The sequence below is a fragment of the Spermophilus citellus genome (assembly GCF_964194105.1).
Source record: "Spermophilus citellus genome assembly, chromosome: 1".
NCBI lineage: Eukaryota > Metazoa > Chordata > Mammalia > Rodentia > Sciuridae > Spermophilus > Spermophilus citellus.
Window position 1 is genome coordinate 114974550 of NC_138182.1, and position 8988 is coordinate 114983537.

Here is an 8988-nt window from a genome sequence, read left to right on the forward strand (position 1 = left end):
ACTTTGTTGATTATAGAAATTAAAAAGATTGAGTCCCGCACAATGGTGAACTCCTGTAATCCCAGAGGCTTGGGAGGCTGAGACAGGAGGATTGTGAGTTCAAAGCTAGCCTCAGCAAAAGCGAGGTGCTAAGCAACCCAGTGAAACCCTGCCTCTAAAAACAAACAAGCAAAAAATAAAACAAACAAACAAACAACAACAAAAATAGGTGTGGGGATATAGCTCAGTTGGTAGAGTGCTTGCCTCGAATGCACAAGGTCCTGGGTTCAATCCCCAGCAGTACCAAAAAAAAAAAAAAGAGAGAGAAAAGAAAATGTAGTTGAGGATTGAAGGACACTCGCAGAGTCCATGCAAAGTCCAAAGACCACACCACACATTGTCAGAACATGGAGCCAACTGACAAGGCTGTCCCTCCGAGGAGAGCAACAGCCTGTGGGCACTCACAGACAGCTCTATAGCCTGAAAGAGGAATTTCACAACCATGCTTAGGGGTTATGGTACAGGCTGGGTGGGGTTGACCCTCTAGCAGGCAGGTGTTCTTATGAGAGGCTAAGCAGCATTGCTTCAGAATCTGTAGATAAAATGACTCCTAAATCCAAACCTAGCAGTCTCTAGATAAAAATGGCTCCCAACCTAAAAGGGCAGATCTAAAGCCAATGTTGATCTGATGCCAATATTCCTCCCTTTTTGTTTTTATAGATACCTAGGGTGGGGATGATAAACTTTCTCCTGTAGCTTCTTTTTGCTATTTAGGAGTGAAGAATCTCATTCCTGTAAAAGGGGTCAGGGAGGGTTTTAGATTGGGGCAGAGTCTCTGGAGCCAGAGGAGTTGGTCATGAGTCGTAGGTCTCCATCTTGGGCATCAGGGGCTGGTAGTCTTAAAGAAGTGGTTGACTGACTGACTGACTGGTTTGTGAATTTGTGTATCTGATCTTGCAGGAACTTTTGTGGGCAAATTAACAGACATGGTCCTATTAGGAGAAACATAAAGAGGACTAACAGGGATCCTGCAAGGGGGAGGACCAAGGCTACACTTGACTGAACATTCCCCATGGAGCCTGTTGGCCTCATTGCTATCTCCTCTTTTCTAGCTGTTCTTATAGTTGTTTGATCTTGTCCTTCATTACCCCTGACTGGTTGACAGAAAAACGACACTCCTCCTATAGGTACAGACAGAGTCCACATTTCTCTGCTGTTAATAGGTCCAGTCCACAGCGGTTTTGTAGGACCACAGAGGCTAAAGAGTCTCTGGAGGGTTAGTAGAGACTCGACTACCTGTTGGATGTCCCCTATTAGCTGATTGGAGAGCTGATGAAAATAGGTAATAGTGTGGTTATTCCTGCCCTTCCTGTGACTAGGCCTGCCATAAACCCGGGGGGGGGGGGCTACTAGGGGAACAAATTCCATAGCCCATTTGTGTTGAGGGCTCATATGAGTAGGGGCTTTCCAGTGACTTGTTTAGGCCTAGAAGACCTGCTATTAAATGACAGAAGCCCATAATCTCTTGCCAGGAGGTGTGAGGGCCAAGAAGTTGTCCCCATAACAAGGTTGAGTGGATCTTTTATTTCATTTATTTATTCATATGCGGTGCTGAGGATCAAACCCAGGGGTTCACACGTGCCAGGCAAGTGCTTCACCACTGAGCCGCAACTCCAGCCCTGGGAATATAATCTTTAACACAGCCAGAGTTATCAGGAATGTAAACACACTTAACCTTTAATGCCACAGATGTCTGTGAAAGGGGAGTGACTCACCTGAGAGAGAGATTCAACCAAGAGATTTATTGGGGGGCTGCCAGAGGGGAAGAAAAGGAGAGGAGTAGGGCAGAGAGAGGAGAGGAGGAGGGCAGAGAGAGAGAGAGAGAGAGAGAGAAAGAGCAGAGAGAGAAAGAGAAAGAGCAGAGAGGAAAGAAAGAAGAGGAAGAGGGCAGAGAGTGTGAGCTTGCAAGCTTCGTCTTAAGAAAGGTTGCGTAGGTGACATGGAGGGTACTGACTGGCAAGGTGACTCAGGAACAGTGAGTAGACACTGTGTCCAGTGGGGATTAGTCGAGAAAACTTTTGTATTTGGAGCTCTTCATCTTGGTGCCCTTTGGAGAGGAGGGGAAGGGGCAAGGGATTATGTGATGTTCTCACGAGATGGAAACTTAACTTCAGCTGGGAGTCTCCCTCACACCCAACATTCTGTCCTCTTGAGGTGTAGTTAAGCTATTTAATGTCATCTGATTTTGTAAAATATCTATTTTTGTTACCAGGGCTGCATAATCATACTAGCAAACATCAAGCCTATTTTTGTAGGTTACGAGTATCTGTAGGCCTTAAACTAACTAAAAACTTCTGGCTTTGGCAGTTTCTCTTGATCCGTATTAGGCTTTCTTGCCTAAGAATCTCTCTTTTGTAGCCTCCAGTCTTACTTATTCTTGAGGGCTAACACAAGTGTACATCTTAAGTTATACTTAACTATCATCATTATTATTATTATTATTTTAAATGCCCAGGAATGATGTGTTTTGGTTTGACTATTTTTGCTGGGTGTTTAAGATCAAGCTGGGCAAAACTGACTTTGTTTCTATGTATTGTTAAGAGTCAGCCAAGTACCCAAGGGGTCGCTCATGAGTGGGGACTTGAGAGCAGCTTCTCAGTTCTGCTAGTGCCATTTGCGCTAGGATGGGTCCAGGTCTTGCTTGACTATGTAGCTTCCCTTGGAAGCATCAGGGATGTCTCCTGTCTCCAATGACTCTCCTATTCACAGCAAGTGCACTGATTGGCTTTTCATTCTCCAGTGGTCTCATTAATCTCGCTGATCAAGAGGTTATGTGGGTTCTGTTTGAGGCTTCGCAACCTTAGGAAGTGGCCGTTGCCATGATGGCCCAAGGAGGCTTGGTGGCCAACCGAGGCTGGCGGTTCAAATGGGCCATTGAACTGAGCGGGCCTGGAGGAGGCAGCAGGGGCCGAAGTGACCGCGGCAGTAGCCAGGGAGACTCACTATACCCAGTCGGTTACTTGGACAAGCAAGTACCTGATACCAGCATGCAGGAGACAGACCGGATCCTGGTGGAGAAGCGCTGCTGGGACATCGCCTTGGGTCCCCTCAAGCAGATTCCTATGAACCTCTTCATCATGTACATGGCAGGAAATACTATCTCCATCTTCCCTACTATGATGGTGTGTATGATGGCCTGGCAACCCATTCAAGCACTTATGGCCATTTCAGCCACTTTCAAGATGCTAGAGAGTTCAAGCCAGAAGTTTCTTCAGGGTTTGGTCTATCTCATTGGGAACGTAATGGGTTTGGCATTGGCTGTTTACAAGTGTCAGTCTATGGGACTACTACCTACACATGCATCAGACTGGTTAGCCTTCATTGAGCCCCCTGAGAGAATGGAGTTCAATGTGGAGGATTACTTTTGTGAACCTGAGAAGGAAGCACCAGGTGCCTATATATTTGGCCTCATTTACATCCTTCTTTAAGCTAAATGGCTCCCTAAGTATACTTTTTTTTTTTTTTTTAAAGTATACTCACTCATATTGAAAAGAACCAAAAAGCTCTCTTCTCCATGGTCAGGAGACAAATCATAGAAGGACAATGTGTATATTACTATAAACACAAAGAAACTATATCACAACCCCTGGCTGAAAATAATGTAGAAAACTTTATTTATGTTTGCAGTACAGAGCAAAACAAATAAAATCAGAACTCTATGTAAACAAAAGAGTGGTTGCTGCTAAATCAAAAGCCATAGCAGCATCTCCTTTTAATAAATTAAATGGTTGAAAAAAAAAAAAAGAGGTTATGTGGCCCAGAGTTGCAAAGCTCTTTAGAGAAGTTCCCTGTTCCCTGAATTCAGACTGACTCAGAGAGCCAGAGTCAAATATTGACTTTCTTGGCCCTTTTAATTTAACTCTAATTTTAAATATTGATCTTAAATATCTAGCAAATCAGTCTCACTAGTCTTAAATTAAGAATACTAGGCTTTAACTTTAATGTCTATAACCTTATAGTCATTTATCCTTTTTATTAATTGGAGTCTGTATGTTCTTATCTGTCCTGTAGGTAATGGCTTATTATCTTAAATTAACCCAGATTGTGTGTTCTTAAAGTAGTACCTCTGCAAAACATTAACAGGCAATCTGGAGGCCATTTATAAGGAAAATACAAAATAAAATTAACAAGAATAAAAACATATTTAGTTTATGTAATAACTATCTTAAATTCTGACTTAGTTATATATTATACACCTTGTTTGAGATTCTACTAATCTTAACAAAAAATTAACCTTTTGAACACAACTCTAAATGAGCTGAAGTCTGGCCTACATTGGAGTCATTCTGACATGTAGTAAAATGGGAGACAGAGCCTTACCTCAGGTAAGGCGGGGCTCTTCAGAATTCTGTATAAATCTTAAATGTTCTAGATTTGAACCTGATCTTTGCTTCTTAAATATTATTTTACAAAGTTGACATATATCATTGCTTGAGGTCACATGAATATTAGTTAATACAATATGATATTACATTTAAAAGATGAATTAAAGAAAGGCTGAGAGCTTTTAACCTTTAGTGGAAAAGGAGCAAAATACTTGTGTTTTACTATATTAACCTTTACATAGATTAGGCTCACATTAACTTAAAAACACATATAAATTTTATCCCAATGTAAAAAGTAACATAAAACTTTATGTTAATGTTATTAAGGTCCAGTTATAGAGCATTAAATAATATAAATAAATCTCCAATATGTTATTCTTATAAGCCTAAAATTACCATACAACTTTATTTTGGAGAACACCATCTTGATATAATGCTCTTTTAAAGCTTCTACCTTAAAGAACTTGTATACCTGGAAAATATGAACACATTTAATCAAAGAAGAGTAGTAGTGAAAAACCAGCCTCTACCTCAGAGCAAAGCCTGTCCAAGGCAGGGGGCATGACCCTTGTCCTTGGAAAGACCCACAGAGCACTCCTAGGCACATATCCACCCTGCTGAGTTGTTTATCTACAAATAACAGGAGAGATCTGCTGTGCCAGGTGTCCCTGACTCAGTCTAGGTGAGGACCCATAGCAACCCCCTAGCATGAGACAGGGAAAATACCTGGGATGCCAGATGACCCCTCAGTAGTTTATGGTGGATGATAACATGTTGGGAAACCATGTAGTTCAGCATGTACTCCCCTCATGGCTTAAATCAATCAGTTCAAATAAATCCCCCTATTGTACTAACCAATCACCCTTACCCAACTTGTTCCCACCAGTGAATGTGCTAATCATGTTTTAGAGTTGTTTTATGATCTTCTTGCAGTGTGTGATGATTTGCTAAGAGATGCTATGATGTATGTGAAGTCCCTGCCTTCCCCAAAGAGTATATAAAACTGCTGCAAACCCTGGGCTTGGGGCCTCTCAGCATCACCAGTTGCTGTGTGTGTGTGTAGGACCGAGGTAGCTTGCAATAAATACCTCTTTGCTGTTTACATTGATCTTGGTCTCTGGTGATCTTTTGGGGGTCCCGAATTCGAGCATAACAGTAGCACCACAATTAAATTGATGTTTTTATATTAATGAAGTTTAGCTCTTAAAGAAATAACATATTACAATATTGCAAAATAACAGTTGTTGTTTAACCACAGTTGTATAATCCTTAATTCCTTCAAGATTGCAAGCTTAAAAATCTTAATAAACACAATGTTATGTTTTAAGAATTCTTGTTCTTAACTTTGGTTTATATCATTGACCTTAGGGGAAAAAACCTTACATATAGGGGCTGGGGATGTGGCTCAAGTGGTAGCACACTCGCCTGGCATGCGTGCGGCCCGGGTTCGATTCTCAGCACCACATACAAACAAAGATGTCGTGTCTGCCAATAAGTAAAAAATAAATATTAAAATTCTCTCTCTCTCTCTCTCTCTCTCCCTCTCTCACTCTCTCTTTAAAAAAAAAAACTTACATATATAACCAACTTACACAGACCTTCTTTATCACTTACTTAAATACTCTTATTTACTTAATCACATAGACTTTTTTATCCAGAAAACTTTTTCCCCCTTTTATTAAATATGGTTTCCATACCTAGAACCTTCTAATTTCTCTTTCCTACCTGTTAACCCCCTTTTTATTCACATTTTGAAATAATCCTTGTAAATTTCTGAATTTAGTCAGATTATTCCATTTTAATAAGAAATATTTTGTTATTTACAGTACACAGTTAATCACATCTATTTACCTAAACTTGTTTTCAGTGATGACAAAGCAACTTTAACCACCCCCCCCCTTTTTAAATTTACCAATTTATGAAAACATCAATGTTACCCTATGGAATTCAAGGAGTTAAGAGTACCTGAAGGTATATTTAACAATTAGCATTTTAACCTTGTAAATTAATCAGATGTCTAAGAAACACATTGATGAGTAATCCCATGTCAAATATACTTTACTTATTTTTACCAAGATATCACATAAGTGTATTGAACAGTATTAACCACTTCTTCTTTGTTGAAGAAAAGTCCTAGAACCATGGGATATTAGACATTTTACAGACATCAACATTTTCTTAGTTCTTTGACCACCTAGAGACTTGTGAATTAAGTAAGAAATCTTTACTTTTTCTTTTTTTTTTTTTTTTTACCCAATCTAAATTGAACAATTTTAAATCACATGAAATAAGGGTATTTGGATCCATTTTTAATTTATGAGCACTCATTATCTGCCAATCTTGATATTCTGTACATGATATATGGACATACACACACATGGACAGACAACACACAATACCAGTGTGCACACATAACACAATAGCAAAGGCCTTGTAGCTTTTTTGTAATGCCAGATTTGTGGGACCCCAGTAGACCTCCAGGAGCTGAATCTGATGCAATTACACAAGAGTCTTTATTGCAAGCTCCAGCCTGGAGTCACAACCATTTCCAATGCAGTGGTCCTGAGGAGTGAGTCCTGACCCTTAATTCAGTGAGGATTTATAGGTTTTTTGGGGAGACTCTATGCATCACAACATCACACAGCAAATCACTTCACACTGCAGGGGAAACCAAACCACAACTCTTAACATTGATTAGCATTGGCAGGAACAAGTCGGGTAAGGGTGATTGGTCAGTTCAAGTGGTGGATACATTTGAACTGATTGGTTTAGGCCATGAGGGGTTGCAAGAGTGTATATGCTAAACTTGCAGGGTGGCCTGTATCAATCAGGAAACTACTGGGAGGGCCATTTGGTATTTCAGGTATCTTCCCTGTCTCCACTCTGATTGGTTGTTGCTATGGTCCGAATTAGGCCTCAAGCATCTTTTGGTCTTTCCAGGAACTTGCATTGCTGAGTCAAGGACATCTGATCACTGTAGTTAAGGATATGTGGTTCCACAGGCCTCTCCTGTTATTTAAGGACAAATGACTCAGCAGGGTGCCTAGGAACACTCTGTGGGTTTTTCAAGGACAAGGGTCCCCCCAACCCCCTTGGACAGGCTCTGCTCTGAAGTACAGGCTGGTTTTTAAAAAATGGAGTCACATGAGTTTCTCATTTTGTAGGTGAATCTCCATTGCAGTGTTACAGAGTTTTGTTTTTTTTTTTTTTTTTAAACTTCTTGGGGCTGGGGATGTGGCTCAAGTGGTAGCGCGCTCGCCTGGCATGCATGCGGCCTGGGTTCGATCCTCAGCACCACATACCAACAAAGATGTTGTGTCCGCCGAGAACTAAAAAAAAAATAAATATTAAAAATTCTCTCTCTCTCCTCTCTCACTCTCTCTTTAAAAAAAAAAAACTTCATAGTTGAATAAAAATTTTGGAAAAGGTAGAGGGGTCCTTTGTGAGAATGAAAGCAAGTAATGGGTGGACTGAAAGTCCTGACACAGGTCTGGAAGAACTAGGAAAACTGCTGTTCCCTAACCCTGCTCCCAAACACACCTGAATTCCTCAGATAGAAGTGTGTAGGATAGGATCATGGAAAGTTAAATCGTATGTTTGAGTTAGGTATTGAAATTCCTTAGTGTAGCCTGAAGGATTGGAGGGAAAGAACCTACTTTGGATTTGGGAGAGGTCACTAGGGAGAAAGGGATGTATGTGTACCAGGCAACTCCCTCCAACCCTGCTACTTCCTGAGAGGGAAGCAGAGGTCTGGGCTGGGTAGAGGGGCCAAGCAAGAGGGGGCCAAGTGGGTGGACTTAAAGTGAGTGAGGGTGGTCCCAGAAGAGTCAGAGCAGAAGGTGGATAATGGTAGGCAGAGGGTTCATCAGCAGGGTCAAATTCTGGGATTTTGGGAGGGTTGTGAGGTCAGGAAGAGAGGGTTTAAGAGCCAGCAGAACCTGGGCCAGAGAGCCGAAGAGCAGAAGGACAGTTTTAAAGGAAGGCAGAGAAGGCCCGGATACAGGAGGACTCTTTCCATTTCCCCAAGTGCTCATAAAAGTTAAAAAATCCCTCAAAATATTGGGCTCTAGAGTGCCATTAATCAGCCATTTGGAATCATTGTCTAGGGTATAGAGGAGCCAAATTTGGTTGCAAAAGCAAATTAGTTTCTGCACCTTTAAGACAGGAGTAAGGTGGAATGAGTCTGAATTTGCTAAAAGGCAACCCAATTGGTGTCCAAGGTGATGGCAGAGGTGGCTGCACCCATGGCAAGAGATGGAGGAGCAGAGGTGTCCCTCCGTGTCTTCTCACACCGAATAAGGAAGAGTGGACAGCTTTGGGAGTCATCACTGCCTCAGGGTGGCAGCTGGGGCTAAGGCCCATACGGGTTTACTCCGAGACCCTGAGAGAGAGATCTTTTGCCAGGGGTGAGACCTTCCAAGCTTATGGACTTGGCCGACAATAGGGACCAACCATAGCTTTGAAGCTGTGGTTGTAAGTGCTCCCAACCAAACAGGAATCCTGGAATGCTGCATGTTCGAAGGTCACTTCCCCGACCCCTAGGTCATTTGAGTTGTCTGATGGCAGGGGAACTTACTGGAATCAGTGGGTGGTGGATGAGATGTCAAGTGCTCCATGAAATGGA

At 41.7% G+C, this 8988-nt stretch overlaps 1 pseudogene across 1 annotated transcript; it reads left to right on the top strand.

The window, feature by feature from the left end:
- The first annotated feature begins 2823 nt into the window (after positions 1-2823).
- On the top strand, positions 2824-3512 carry LOC308649918 (ER membrane protein complex subunit 4-like; annotated as a pseudogene). Its single transcript has one exon. The product of its transcript is annotated as an ER membrane protein complex subunit 4-like (transcript).
- Positions 3513-8988: the final 5476 nt, after the last annotated feature.